The 15,809-nt window shown below is 38.8% G+C and overlaps 1 non-coding gene across 1 annotated transcript; it reads right to left on the minus strand.

Moving 5' to 3' along the window:
- Nucleotides 1-15,558: 15,558 nt before the first annotated feature.
- Nucleotides 15,559-15,662, minus strand: LOC149996487 (small nucleolar RNA U13). Its single transcript, XR_016507554.1, has one exon. It is a non-coding gene; the product is annotated as a small nucleolar RNA U13 (small nucleolar RNA).
- Nucleotides 15,663-15,809: the final 147 nt, after the last annotated feature.

Consider the following 15,809-nt stretch of genomic DNA (forward strand, 5'->3'; position numbering starts at 1 on the left):
GAAAAGGGAGTATGGCCTCTGGTCACCTTGATAGCAGGCACTCCAGTTTCTCACTATATCCCACTGGTGCCTTTCAAGCTGCTACCCTGGTGTTGGAGCTCAGAGGCAGTGAGTCTGAATAGGTGAGTCCATGTGTGGGTTCTTTAAAAGGAACTGCATGGGGCTCCAGAAGTTTCTTCCACTGACTCAATCATTGCTGGTTTTTGCATCCAGAAGTTGTGGGACTTATCTTCCTGTTACTGGAACCCTGGGATGGGACTCCTCACTCCTGAGATATCCCTCCTGAGTTTTTATCAACCACATGTAGGTGTGGGGCCAGCCCATTCTGCATCTGCACCCATCCTCCCAGTCTGGGTGGGTGTGGTTTCTTTAATTCTGTAGTTGTCAGACTTCCATTCAACTAAATTTCTGATGGTTCTGAGTGACAGTTGTTCTATATTTTAGCTGTAATTTTGATGAGGTTGTGAGAAGAGGCAAGCCATGTCTGCCTATGCCGCCATCTTGACTGGAAGTACCACCTTTATTCTTTCCAGGTTGAAGAGTTGTAGAGTGAACCACCTGCATTCTACAGTGAACATTTTGCTATATTTATCTTTTCCCCCATCTATACATCTAACTTTAATCAATGTAATTTTCAATGCGTCTCAAAGCTTCAGATAACAGTACACTTCTTACATGAAATTTTACAGCTAACATCCTGTTTTGCAAGTGAACCGAGAATGACAAGAAATCTGTCTTGAAGATGAAGATAAGCTTTTTCTGATACCTTGCTGACAAATTTTGAAAGGTAGCTCTGACTTCAGGGTGCTTTTAGAAATAAGTCAGACATGAAATCATTTCACACTTAAAATGTAGTGATGGTGCCAAAGGGCCCTTCACGGCCTCCAGTCACTTTTCACCTTGCTACATTATATGTTGTGTGTCAAGGTGGGGCGAGAGAGGAAGAGTGAGAGAGAGAGAGGTACCAAGTGTAGGACAATCTATCTTTGCTGCACATACTAACATGTCTTGCACAATTAGCCACAGAATAGTCTCATTTGGGACTTCTTTCACACTCTAAATTTAGAAAGCTAGAATTTTCTTTTAAGAACCACTTTAAGCAACCCTTTTGAAAGAAAAAATGCCTACAGAAGGAAACCTGCATTTCTTTGTGGTTAGAATGCAATGTCCTCAACTTAATTATTTTGCAAAGAAGCAGATTCTTCCTTTATTTGGTGTTGTGGGTATAGCAAAGACAGTTTTCTAGGAAATCCATTACAGCTTTGTTAGATTAAAAACTTATATTCAGATTGAGAAACAGGCACTGCATTACAGACATCCCAGCTTTATGCATTCTGGCAATTGTGAACGTTGAATTGTGTAATTGCCTTAAATGTGCCAGGCAGACTTCATTATTTAAAAGAATTGTATGTTGAGTCTTTAAATGAGATCTAAGGACTTTTTCACTTTTCAATTGATTAAAAAAATCAGTTTTACTTAAAGTGAGACATTCCTATAAAATACAATTGAAGTAATTTTTTTCAAGTCTGGCTTAAAAAGAAAAATGCATAAAACTAGCACAGATGAAGAAAGAGCAGTTTTGATTGATTTTTGTTCATAGTTATTAGTTTTTAAAAGGGGAAGAGCTCAATATTTGAAAAAGTTTGACTAGCAAGTCAGTGATGAACTGTGGCTGTATTTGAGGAAATTGTGGATACTTTCTCTTCTGCTCCTCATTTTGAGGTTAATTTGTACAGTGGAATAAACAAAACTAACATTGGAATTCAAAGAATTGAAGCTCATCTCTGCCTCTAATTAGCTAAGAGACTCTGGCCTTGTTCCTTAATCTATTTCTCTCTTTTCTCCTCTGTAAAGTGGAGATTTAGTGACTGCCTCAGAGTGTGATTTAAAAAATTATCAATACATAAAAGAATGTTTTTGGCACTTCTGGTCAAGATGGAGGCATGGGTAGACATGCTTTGCCTCCTTGCACAACCATAAGAAGGATCACAATTAACTTCAAAACAAAAAAACACCTAGAACTGCCATAAAATTGAACTGTATGGAAGTCCGACAACCAAAGATTTAAAGAAGCCATGTTCATCCAGACAGGTAGGAGGGGCAGAGACGGGGAACCAGGGTGGAAAAGACATGGTGTGGCAGTGGCAAGGCAGTGTGGTGGTGGCAAGGTGGCAGTCAATGGAATGAATGGTCCCACAATCATGTGTGGTGGATCAAGCAATCCCAGCCCCAGGCTGGACCACACAGCCCAAAGTTCCAGCACTGGGAAAATAAAACTTCATAACTTCTGGCTGTAAAATCCACTGGAAGTTAGTGCGTTGGAAGAAACTGCTTGTTTCTCAAGACAGTCTGTTTAAAGGTCCTGCTGCGTCCTAGAATGTATGCAAACTCGCCCACTCTGGGAACCAACACCAGGACAACAGCAAGAGGGGCACCAGGCATGTACAGGAAGTGGGTGAAGTGACTGGAAACAGGGTAAGTGCTGAGGAAGCCTCCAGCAGCCAGGCAGTGGCATTATCCCCTCTCTAAACCCTCCTTCACATACATAGCCACAAAGTGGTGAAGTAGGTTGCCCTGCCCTTGTAATTACCTAATGTTCCACCCCCTATAATGTAACAGGTGCACCAAGACCGGAGTCAAAGCAGTTCTACCTAATACACAGAAACAAACACAGGGAGGCTACCAAACTGAGGCAAATAAATATGGCCCAAATGAAAGAACAGAACAAAACCCTGGAAAAAGAACTAAACAAAACAGAGATGGCCAACCTTTCAGATGCACAGTTCAAAAAACTAGTGATATGGATACTCAGAGAACTCACTGAGTATGGCAAAAGCATAAGAAAAGAAATGAAGGCTACCCTAAGTGAAATAAAAAAAAAAAAAAATCCACAGGGAACAAACAGTGAGGGGGAAGAAGCTGGGATTAAAATAAATGATTTGGAACATTAGGAAGAAATAAACAGTCAACTAGTACAGAATGAAGACACAGAATTCAAAAAAAAGAGGAGAGAATAAGAATACTCTGGACATTTCCAAAAGTGCCAACATCCAAATCATAAGGATGCCAGAAGGAGTAAAGGAAGAGCAAGAAATTGAAAACTTATTTGAAAAAATAATGAAAGAAAACTTCCTTAATTTGGTGAAGGAAATAGACAAACAAATCCAGGAAGCATAGAGCATCCCAAATAAGTTGTACTCAAAGAGGATCACACCAAGACACACAATACCCAAGGTTAAAGATAAAGAGAGAATCTTAAAAGCAGCAAGAGAAGAGCAGAGAGTTACCTACAAAGGAGCTCCCAAAAGACTATCAGTTGATTTCTCAAAGGAAACTTTGCAGGCAAGAGGGGACTGGCAAGAAGTATTCAAGTGATGAAAAGCTGGGATCTACAACCAATACTACTCTCTTCAGCAAAGCTCTCATTTAGAATTGAAGGGCAGATAAAATGCTTTCCAGATAAAGTAAAGCTAAAGGAGTTCATCATCACCAACTCCTTTTTATATGAAATATTAAAGGGTCTTATTTAAGAAAAAAATATATCAATACTATGAACACAAAAATGACCACAAACTGACACCTATCAACAACTGAATCTAAAAAACAAAAACAAACCAATAAAACTACTAGAACAGGAATGGAATCATAGATATGGAGGTCACTTGGAGGGTTATCAGAGGAGAGGGGGAAGGGGAGAATGAGGGGAAAGGGACAGAGATTAAGAAGTATAATTGGTAGGTACAAAATAGGGGGATGTTAAGAACAGTGAAGGAAATGAAGAAGCCAAAGAACGTATATGCATGACCCATGGACATGAACTAAATAAGGGAGGGGGAATTGTTGGAGGAAAGGGTGGTACTGGGTGGAGGGGACAAAGTGGTAAAAATTGGGACAACTGTAACAGCATAAACAATAAAATATACTTTAAAAAGAATTTTTTTAAAAGATTCAAAATGATATTAAAATATAAGCCATTTTTGTTTCTCAAGTCATAGAGATTTAGTCCCTCCCCCTAAATAAGAGGGCTTAATGAAAAGTCTATAAGTAAAGCTTGTGTACGTCTCCTAATTGTCCTATTAATACAGCATCCTTTATTAAACATACATTGCCACAGCTGCCACACGCATAATTTGATTTGCTTTACGTCATTTGGCATAGCTGATATCCACTGAATGTGCCATTTGTACAGAAGCCTCATATGGAAAACTGTACTTAATGTCAAATATTGAGGAAAATCAATACACAGTTCTAACTTTTCATATTTTCAATAGCCAAAATGTATTGAGTGCCTGCTACATGCCAGCCACTGCACCAATAAACAAAAACCAAAATGGTCCCTATTTCCAAGATAGTTGTGGTCTAATGGGATAGAGAGACACAAACAACATATTCATGTACCAACCAGGAAAAAGTACGCAGTACCTACCTAAATTAAACTTGGGGGACAAGAAGATAGAGGTAGGAAAGGCCTTTCTAAGCAAAAGGCATTTATGCTGAGACCTGAATGACAAGAGTTGTGGAAAGACCAGACAAAAGAGTGTATGTGGGAACTTGGAGGCAAAATAGAGCTTGGATTGCTAGGAAGTAAATCCAGTTTGGCTTGAGCTTAATGGGAGAGGGACAAGATGGGGTTGAAGGGACCCTGGACCAAGGGGTAGATAATGTTGAGCCTAGTAGCCACAGTAAGGAGTTTTAATTTACGATAATGGGATTTAAGCGGGGAAGTGACATATGAGTTAAGTTTTTAATGGAGAAGGGAAGCAAGAAGCCAATTTGAAGGCTATTTGGATTGGTTTGGGTGAAGAGGACTTAGACTGAAATGGTAATAGTGGCAGCAAAGAAAAATTGATGAACTCAAGATATTTTGGAGAGAGCAATCCAATAGGACTTGTTAATAGGTTCCATGTGGGGAAGAAGGGAACAGCAAAAATGACGGATTTCTGGCTAAATGATTTGGTAGATGGAATTTGGTAAGAATGGTTATTTGATAAGAATGAAATTATAGAAAGAAGAGCTTCAGAAGCTTTTTGAAGATTCAAATTATAGTCCAGAAATATAAAGTTTACTCATAGGACATACATAGGAAGATATTAGATAGGAATTTGGGGTGTGGGTGGGAGGCCCACAGCAAGGGCTGAACCTATAGGTGGTATCGAAGGCAGTGGGAAGTGTGAGATCACCTCCGGAGGGAAGGCTGACAATGAAAAATGATCCTTGACAAGTCCTGAGGAACTACAACCTTTCAGGACCAGGAGAAAGCAGAGGATGTGGGGAAGGACGAGGAGTGACAGCTGAAAGGACAACCAGGAGGGGTGAGCTCACCACAAGTAAGAGAAGAAGGTTTTAGGGAGAGAAAGGTCAAGAGTTAGATGGTCATTAAAGATCAAATAAGAGGGATATGAACATGTCCACTGAGTTTCGCAGTGAGGAGCTAATGGTGGCCTGAAAAAGAGCAGTTTTGCTGATTGGTAAAGTGGAGCCAGAGTTGAATGTGTTGAAAAGTGAATGAGAAGAAAGAAGTCATTCCTAAAACACTGAAAAGAAAAATAAGTGAATCATCTAACTGTCATCAAGTTGGTCACATAGCCATGATTTTTTTTAAGTGACTTGATACATAGAATTTGATTGTAACTCCCAGATATATTCTAAAGACAAAAACCACAGCAAATAAATCTTAAATTGTTGCTATTTTAATATCTTTATGTGTATATTTAGGACAACACAGTATTCCCTTACTTATTGTGGGTATTACATTCTAGACCCTCCCACGATAGGTGAAAATCCTCAAAGTAGGAACCTTACATTTATTTTAGTATTTATATATATTTTAAGGCTTTATAAACCCTTCCTCCACACTTACAAACCATTCCCAGTCCCTTATTAACCTTTCCCACTCCCTTATTAACCTTTTCCACACTTTTATAAACACAACTTATGTTCTTAAACATATTCTACACTCTTAAGTCTACATAACTTTAACAACATATGTATACAGTACTGCAAAATCCATGAAATAGCAAAAAATTCGTGATAAATAATTAAATATAATATTTTTAGAAATACTGCAATACAGTGCAGCCGCGGTAAGTGAACCGCGATATAGAGAGGGACTACTATAACTAATAACGTTAATATTATTAGGATATAATATTTTCAGTGAAAAGGAAGAGATATATGTCTCATATTTAAAAAGTAGAAGCCTGGAATCTTCCATTTAAATTACAAATATCAACACGAATTTTTGATTTATTTTCTCTTTCTAAAAAACTTTTTTTTTTCTTTCCCCTAGATGTGTCTGTTAAGCCTGAAAGCCTAAAATTAATAAAAACCTAGGAGCAATGGCATCCCACTGTTTGGACTTCAGCCTTTAAATAGGATTTTCCCTTAGAAGGAACCAGTGCTCTTTGGAAAAATGGTTGATTCAATCTTGTCATCCTAGAAAGCAAGGAAGAATTCCAAGACTACTGAGTCATGTCAAAAAGACATAGGAGCCAAAATGAAAAGACTCCCATTGGGCTACGTGGTTGAGGGGGGGGGCACGGAATATGTGGGAACCCCTTGTACTTTCCACTAAATTTTGCTGTGCATCTAAAACTGCTCTAAAAACTAAAGTATATAAAACATTTTTTAAGATTCTCTCTCACAAAAGGTAGGACAGTTTGAGTATTAAAAGTATAATGACAGTAAGATAAAACTGATCAAAACTATAAAATTTTTTGAGCTCTAAGAACAACAGCAAAATAGGTATTCATTGAAGGCCGCCAGGACACTAGACTCATTATTCTAAAAACTGGTAAAGGGGAAGGATCAAGCGCTTATTCCGCTTTTCCTGTACACACTGTATTTCAGGGTGATCAAATAACCAGGAAAGTTTCTATTTAAAGCAAAGCCCCAGGTAAAACATGCGATGGAAAATAACAGAATTACAAAATCACCATTTCGTAATCTTTAATGAACTACAAGAATTAAGCAATGATCATCTATGGCTGCTAAGTCACCAGGGGAAAAATTGACGGGTAATTTTATATCCGAAAAAATCTCTCTTATCAATAACGTGGGACATTCAGTGGCCCCCGTGACATGGTCAGAAGTACACAGCCCCGCCCTCAAGCAAGAAGGATCCTGAGTGTAGTCCCGCCTCTACATCTCACTAGCTATTTACAGGAAATGGGGGAGATAAAGAAACAAATTTAATGACAGCAAGAAGAAGCAATTTGCCAAACCCAGAGTTACAGTCCTTTGACAGCACAAATGGCCTTGTTTCTCCCATCGCATTTATAAAAAGAAAGGCGGGCTGTTATAAAGTTTTAAAAACTTATGAGCTAGAACCAGGTGCAAACTTTCCATAATAAGAAAAAGGACTAAGTGAACGAGAGGCGGGGAACTGAGGGCAACATATGCGGGTTTGCTGTTTTGTTTTTTAAGAGACTTTACTGAGCAGAGAAATAGAGTGGTTGCTGAGAGGGAATCTGGCATGAGAAAGAACATTTTAATGATGGGATAGAGTGAGCATTTGGGAGCACTAATGGGAATAATTGAGCAGAGACCATGGAGGGGGGATGCCATTAGGATGAGGTCCTCACGGGAAAACACCAGCGGGATCCACACCCCTTGTGGAAGGAACAGTCCTTGAGTGAGATGTACTTAGGTCATATGATACCTTAACACAAAACACTTCTGGTAAATTAAACCGAGGGCACAGACATGAAAAGGAAACTGAGCAAAGTTAGACTTTTAGGAGGGAGAAAGTTATATTGGCAATACAGTAGACTTAATACCACAGTGAAAGCTGAGTCAGCCAAATTTTCAACATTGCTACGACTTCTTAAAAAATTTGAAGGCTATTGCACATTTGTGAGATTCTTTTGTTTATAGCTCTCTTTACACTGTGTCAAATGATTCTGGCTCATTAAGGACCATTTGGTGCTGGTTCTACACATCTTATTAAAATGTGAATCTTCAAAATAATTTATATTCTCTTTAGCCCAAACCAGTGTTCATAATAAATGTTTAAAATGTTGTTGCTTCATATGTAAATGAATATAGTGGTTGCCTCATTCTCCACAGGCTTGCAAGGGTTGTAAATATTGTATTATCATTTTTCCATTTGGCCCATAATCAGAAAAGTAGCTCTGTTGCAAGCAGTAATTATATTACAGTGTGTTACAAAATCCCATTATTAACCACAGTTAGACCTTATGAACCTTGAAAGACTAGTTGGCATACTGTCATGCTGTAATCTCATCAGTTGTTACTCTCATTAGGATGAAGGATAGTAAAATTTCTTTTTTACTTTCTCTCACGTTTGCTTCTCCCTATAAAGAGGTTTTCAACCCAAATGGTTAATCATATGGTCTTTGGAAAACTGAGAGGCATTGCTAAATGTTCAGCCACAAAAATCTCTGGAATTTATTGCATTCTTCCATTTCTCCTTAAAGGAAACACTTTATAATTTAATCTCATTATATGTAACCACACTGGTACATAATTTTATATAGGTACATATATACAGTCGCATATATGCTTTGTAAAAAGGGATGGCCATTTTTTTCTTCCCATTTTTTTGGTTTTGCTTGGCTTCTCCCTCTTCCTTTTGTCCTCCTTATCCCCACATTAGCACACAAGGTGGCCTCTGGCAAGAACGTGGGACAACCTCCCATATTTTCTCTTAAGTATTCTTAGATCTATATATGTATGTATTTACACATACAGGCATTTATTTTTAAAGCACTGTTTTATAAACAGAGGATCATAGCATCTCACGCATTTCACATTCACTATGGAACAGCACCTTATGAAAACCCCTCCTGATTCTTTGATTTAGCTGCACTTCTTTTAATAAATGGCTGGAGAAGTCCCCAGTGTGGATGTGCCATTGACGAATCTTCACCTTGTTTAGGTTTTTGCCTGATGAACTGTAGCACAGTGAACCTTATTTATTCTGGTAGTCTTGAACCTATATTCTTTGATATGGTTATTTGTAATTTTATAAATTCTCAGGAGTACAGTTGCCACTAAATTTATTCTTTTAGGAGATGTCGTCAGATTGCTTTCCAAAAACTGGAGGAAGATGCCATGTCCAGGTGGCTCAGTTGGTTGAAGCACTGTCCTGTACACCAAGAAGATGCAGGTTTGATTCCCTGTCAGGGTACCTACCTATGTTGTGGGTTCAATCCTATCAGAGAGTGTAGAGAAGGCAACTGATCAATGTTTCTCTTACATTGATGTTTCTCTCTCTCTCTCAAATCAATAAACATATCCTCCAGTGAGGAGTAAAAAAAAAAGAAAGAAAGAGAAAGAGAAAGTCAAGGAGAAAAAGATGAACATGGATAAAATGCTTCCTCTCTGAATTTAAATTGTGTAGATTGAATGAGGGGACAGTGTAGTGAAAAGACCAACCAGTCAACATTATTATGAGTTCTCCTAAAGACTGTGGACTCCCCCAGGTCACTGCCTGGGCCTCTGTGGAGGGGGGCATTCACGAGGTATGCATTGAGTGACAATATGGGGCCGTGTACCTGGAGAGATTAGAACAGAAGGGCGAAGATGTGAAGAGTAATGGTTTGGGGAGTCAAAGGGACCTAGCTTTAAGTTGCAGCTTTACACTCTCCGCTGTGAGAACTTGGGCAAATTACTCAACTTTTCACACTTCAGTTTCCTCATCTGCAGTGTGGAGATAAGGACATCAGCCTGCAAGGGTGGCTGTGAACAGATTGCCTGGCACTTATTAAAGGGACAGATTAGGTCTCAGATGCCTTAATTATAATTCTTTCCCACAACTGGCTATCATTGTGTCCCCCAGCAGATGAAAACCTGTTGAAAGCAGAAAAGATATCAAATTCATCTTTGCATCACTATATATCCACCTCCTAATGTGGTTTTCCTTCCTATTGTCTCAAGGTCTTTTGCTCAGTTAAACCAGCATTGATTAAAAATAAGAGCAATAATAAGAATTTGTTATTATGGAAAGTTTCAGACTTAAACTAAAACAGAGTAATACTGTGAAGAACGACCACGATGCACTACTCGGATTCAACATTGTCAACAGTCAACAATCTTTTTCATCCATTTCACAATCACTCCTTCCTATCACCTCTCCCATAGAGTATATTAAAGTGAGTCCCAGATATTATGTCAATTGCTGATATTTGTGTCATTCTACTAACAGTTCTCAAAGTGTGAGCTGGAGACCCCTGAGGGTTTCCAGGACCCTATTAGGAGATCTGCCAGGTCAAAACTATTTTTTATAATAGTAATATGTTGCTTGCCTTTTTCACTCTTATGGTCTTATGAATATACAGTGGAGTTTTCCAACACAGACTGAATGCTACAGCAGATCTGAGAATCTAGCTGTCTCCTACTAAACCAGGTATGAAGGACTTGCAAAATTTTACAAATTTGTTTACAAAAGTGTAAAACAATGCTACTCTTTTCTGTTTGGGGGGGGCGGGGAAATATAGTTATTTTTCATAAAAATAAGTACTTAACATGTAATAGGTTTATCGTTGCTATTTTTTAAAAGAATTAAATGGATATTTTATAAGTTTGTTGGTTTTGCCCTGGCTGCTGTGGCTCATTGGATTGAGTGTCGGCCTGCAAGCTGTGTCACTGGTTCGATTCCCAGTCAGGGCACATGACTAGGTTGCATGTCAGGTCCCCAGTTGGGGGCGCGAGTGAAAGGCAAACACACAGTGATGTTTCTCTCCCTCTCTTTCTCCTTTTCCCTCTCTCTACAAATAAATAAAAAATAAACAAACAAATAAATAAATATTTTTAAAGTTTGTTGGTTTTAATTTCTAATATAGAAAATATCTCACACGAAGCAAAGCTCTTTGAGGTCCTCAGTACTTTCTTAAACCATTTTTTAAGTTGAGATTTAATTCACATATTATAGGATTCTCATTTTAAAGTATATAATCCAGTAGGTTTTAGTATATTTACAAGGTGGGTGACCATCACCACCAGCTAGGACCAGAATATTCTTATTGCCCTAATGGAAAGCCTGTACCCATTAGCTATCACTCCCAATTCTCCTTTACCCTCTGCCCTGACACCCACTAATCTACTTTCTGACTCTACTGATTTGTCTATTTTGGACTTTTCATATAAGTGGGATCTTTTGTGTCTGGTTTATTTCATTTAACATAATGTCTTTAAAGATCATCTATATTGTAACATATATGAAAACCTCATTCCTTTTTATGGATAAGTAGTAGTCTGCTGTACCTATATACCCCATTTGGGTTATCCATTCATCAGTTGATAGACTTCTATGTTATTTCCACTTTGGACTATTATAAATAATGCTGCTGTGAACATTTGTGTCCAAGTTTTTGTATGAATACATGCATTTAGTTCTCTTGGCTATATCCCTAGAAATAGAATTGCTGGGTCATATGTTTAACTCTATGTTTAACTTTTTGAGAAACTGTCACACTGTTTTTCACAGCAGCTGCACCATTTTACATTTGAATCACCAATGTATAAGCATTCCAATTTCTCCACATCCCTGCCAACATTTATTTTCAGTGTTCTTGATTCTAGCCATCCTTGTGAAGTATGAGTCAGTAAATTCAAAGAATGTAAAAGATTCTGAGACTAAAATGATAGTTGTTTTTCTAAAAAACAGCTTAAAAAATTTTTTTAAACCCAAGTTCATAGATACAGAGAACAGATTGGTGGTTACCAGAGGTAAGGGGTGGGGGGCAGGCAAAATGGGTGAAGGTAGTAAAAAGATGCAAATGCCCAGTTACAAAACAACTATGTCATGGGAATATAATGTACAGCATGGTGAATATATAGTTAATAACACTGTATTGTATATTTAAAAGTTGCTAAGAGAGATCTTAAAAGGTCATATACAAGAAAAAACATTGTAACTGTGTGGTGGTAGATATCAACCAGACTTACTGTGGCAATCATTTTGCAGTGTATACATACATTGTATCATTATGTTGTACACTTTAAACTAATATAATGTAAAAAGCCATAAACATTACAACATTAACAATAATTCCACAAAGTTGTGTAATACCAGAGTAATCAAGTTTACCTGGGACAGACCCAATTTACACCTCTGCACCTGCATAACTATTCATAGTGTCTCCTTTAACTTCAATATGTCCTGTGTAGATGACAAATTATATAAACACCCTAGTTATGAATCTATATTCAAATTTCCCCAATTGACTTAAATATATATTTTTACAGTTTATCTATTGAAAACAAGGTCCAACATTGCACTTGAAGTGTCTTAAAATACTTTTATTCTATATCAGTTCTTCCTCTGCTCCAATTCTTCCATGCTAGTTATTTACTGAAGAAACTTGGTAATTTGTAGAATTTCCCACATTCTTATCTTGGCTGATTATACTATTTTGGTATTGTTTAATTTGTTTCTTTGTACTTCGTATTTCTTCCCATCTGGTAATTAGATTTAAATGTTTGATTAGATTTAGGTTCAAATTTGTGCAAGAATATTTCATAGATTATATATACTTCCTATTGTATTTCATCAGGAGGCACATGGTATCTGGCTGCGTCACTTTTAGTGATGTTAAGATAATCAGTGGGTTCAGATTTTGTTAGCTTGATCCAGGCAGCATAAAGTTTTCCATCAACATTCTATCCCATAATTTTAACAGAGCCATAGATGATTGTTGCCTATTCTCAGTGCTTAATTAGGAGTTGTGAATAGTGACTTTCTAATTCCACCAGTTCTGGTGCATTTGTTATCCTTACAAACTATCTGGGCACCCTAAAATATATAGCAGAATAAATGCTTGATTTTTCCTTCTAATTTGCCAATTTTGTAAATAAAGAGTTGGTTAATTAGCTGAATGATGAGGGATTTTTCTTTTTAAGTATCAGTATGAATGAATTCATGGATCTGTATATATTTGATATATTTCTATCAATTAATTATTATTCTGTTTTTTAAACCCAAATTGTTCCATTGTTGGCCAAATGGTGCCCCTTCATCTTTGATCTTGGGTTCTTTTGACATAACCTCAGTAGTATTTGATAGCTACCTTGTTTTCTGGCATATTAAAATTACGGTACACTCAATCCTTGCCTTAGTTCTGAAATCAATCATTTCCTAAAGAAGTCCTGGTTCCTCTGAGTGGTTAATGGCATTTAGATTATGAATTTGAACACATAGCCATTGGATTGTCCTTGCTTTTTGCCACTTCAGATTTTCTATTACAGAATTTATACCTAACTTTACTGAGTTGATACTTGTACCTCTTTTTTTATACTTGTATCTCTTTCATCTTTTATTGAAGATCTTGGTTTCTAACAATATTGAGATATTTATTTGCTATTTTATATACATATATGTAAAATATGCAATAACATCTAACTAACAATACCAGTATTATTACTAACAAATATTATACCTAAATGCAGTTTGGTACCTTTGCCATTCTTTCTTTCTTTTTTTTTGTCCTTAGGATATGTCACAGTAAGGATATATAGTGAAAATAATGAGGTAAAGTCAGCTTCTTATTGTTCCATGAGGTTATAGGAGTAACTCCATATATACTTTGCTTAATGGCTTTTTTTCTTTTAGAAAATGCTTTGTTATTTTCTTTTAAAATTATGTAAAACATACACATGATTCCAAAGATAAACTATAAAACACAGTATATGAAGTTAACCATTTCTAGTAGTTTGTAACTTATACTTCCATCGCTTCTTCTTTAAAATGTAAGTAAATGCATACATCTTTCTAAGAAGAAAGTCAACAATATACATGGTGCCAGCCCTGCTTTTTTTCACTTAATATGTACTCGAGTTCCATGGCCTTCTACAGAGATGGTCTTCATTCCTTTGTACAGCTGCACAGAACTGCATTGTGTGGATGTACCGTGGTTTATTCAGTCAACCCCCTGTGTATGGACACGAGGGGTTCAACAAACATTTATTGCATGACTTATAAATTGTGCCAGGCACTGAGGATAAATACATGGTCTCTGACCTCAGGAAACTGAGTGTAGAGGGGGAGACCAGTGCAATACAAGTACTTTGCTCATAAGGGAGAGCCGTGGAACAGAAAAGACACGGGAGGGATACAATAACTCTCTGTGGACTGGCATCTTGCTGGCACACCGACCTTAGTATGGGAGAATCTGCTTGGGAGAAAATGATTTTTAATCTGAAATTGCTTAGAAAATCATGAGTGCCCCCAATTGGTCAAAAAAGGCAACGCCAGAGGAGAGAGGAAGAGAAGGGTCCAAACCACAAAAATCTCCCGAAAAGAAAAGAGCTAAGTTAATACAGAAGCTGTGCTTTAACAACAAGGGCTAACACCTGTATAAAACCACTGACCAGAGTGTGCTCTAAGCAGTTTACACATATATTCAACTTCTTTATTTCTCATAGCAAGCCTAAGAAGTAGGAACTTTTATTACCCACATTTCACAGTTAAAGAAATTAAAGCAATGAGAGGTCACACAGGGAGGGAGGGAGGGAGCGAAGAAGGAATCACAGTAGGATACTTGCAAGCAATGCCCTCTGCAAGGCGGGACTGCAGTACGGTAAGCGTCTCGGTGCCGTAACCACTCTCTGGGGAGGACTTATTCGTGACATCTCCCTCCCTACACACTCACATCCCGCCGGGGCTTTCTCTGGATTCTCGGGAGCTCGGAGGCTGGAAGAATCCCAAAGCCAGGAAGCGACCTGCTGGGTGCGTGGCGTTGGCTCAGCCTGCCCGCCAGCCCAGCCCCATGTCTAAGCGTTGGCTCACCCTCTGCGCCCTGCAGGGGTCCCTTTCAATAGCTACGGGGCCGGCTCTCCGACCCCTCCCAGAGTCTGACGCCTCTCTCCCTTGGTCTCTGCGCTCCTGCCTACGCCTTGGCTCCTTTGCTATCCCAGGCTCCTCCTATGTAGTGTCAAATAGGAAGCTATATAAAATCACAAACTTCCAAAGTTGGCCAGGTACTGTGACCGTCTCCCGGGGAACACAAGGACAACTGGACACAATACCACCCTCAGAGAACCCAAGGCAGGAGGACAAGCCATGCCGACGCACCGTGAGACCCACCAGGACAAAGGAGTCGCGAGGAGTCATGGCTCCCTTCCCCATTCAAAGCCAAACCGGAGACACGCTGCAGGGCAACGTTGCTCCCTAGCTCTCCGCCTGGCTCCAGGCGCCGCCTGCCGCCCAGACCCGGCACCGCGCGCAGCTGCCCGCGAGCACGCGGCGCCTGCCCCCGGCGCAGCTGCGGCGGAACAGACTTCTCTCAGCCCCGGCCTCCCGCCTCCATTCCGGGGGAACAGCCCTGCGCGAGCGTCAGACGCGCTCCTACCTTGGGACGCGACCGTGATACTAGTCCTTAAAAAAACCAAGGGCCTTTCACCTCAGAGAACTAATTGCACAGGAAAGAGTTAACTTCCGCCTAATACTAGACACCAAAATCAGGAAGTCTCAGCTCACAGCTGATCCAGGGACGACAGCTCGGGGTAGTATTCAGACAGAATTACTAGGAGTTGTCAGAAATAAAGAACCCGAGAAACTGCTAAGAAACCCAAATTGAGGTGGACCCTCTGAGTTCACGTCAGATGGGTAATGTGCCAAGATCGTAACAAGGTTTGTGGGAGGCACATGTCACGCAGGAGCGTGAAGACCCAATCATCACACTTATGAACTACAAAAGGATCAGCGCATGTCACTGGTTAACGAATCTCGAATACGACCCACTAACTTTTTAGAAAGGGTGACATATGTAGTCCATAAATATTCAGTATTCACACACAAAATCTTGAATTTTAAAAAATGTCACCAATATTCTGATATTTTTCTCTTG

The sequence above is a fragment of the Furipterus horrens genome, unplaced genomic scaffold (genome assembly GCF_987537825.1).
Source record: "Furipterus horrens unplaced genomic scaffold, mFurHor1.1.pri manual_scaffold_12, whole genome shotgun sequence".
NCBI classification, from domain to species: Eukaryota; Metazoa; Chordata; class Mammalia; order Chiroptera; family Furipteridae; genus Furipterus; species Furipterus horrens.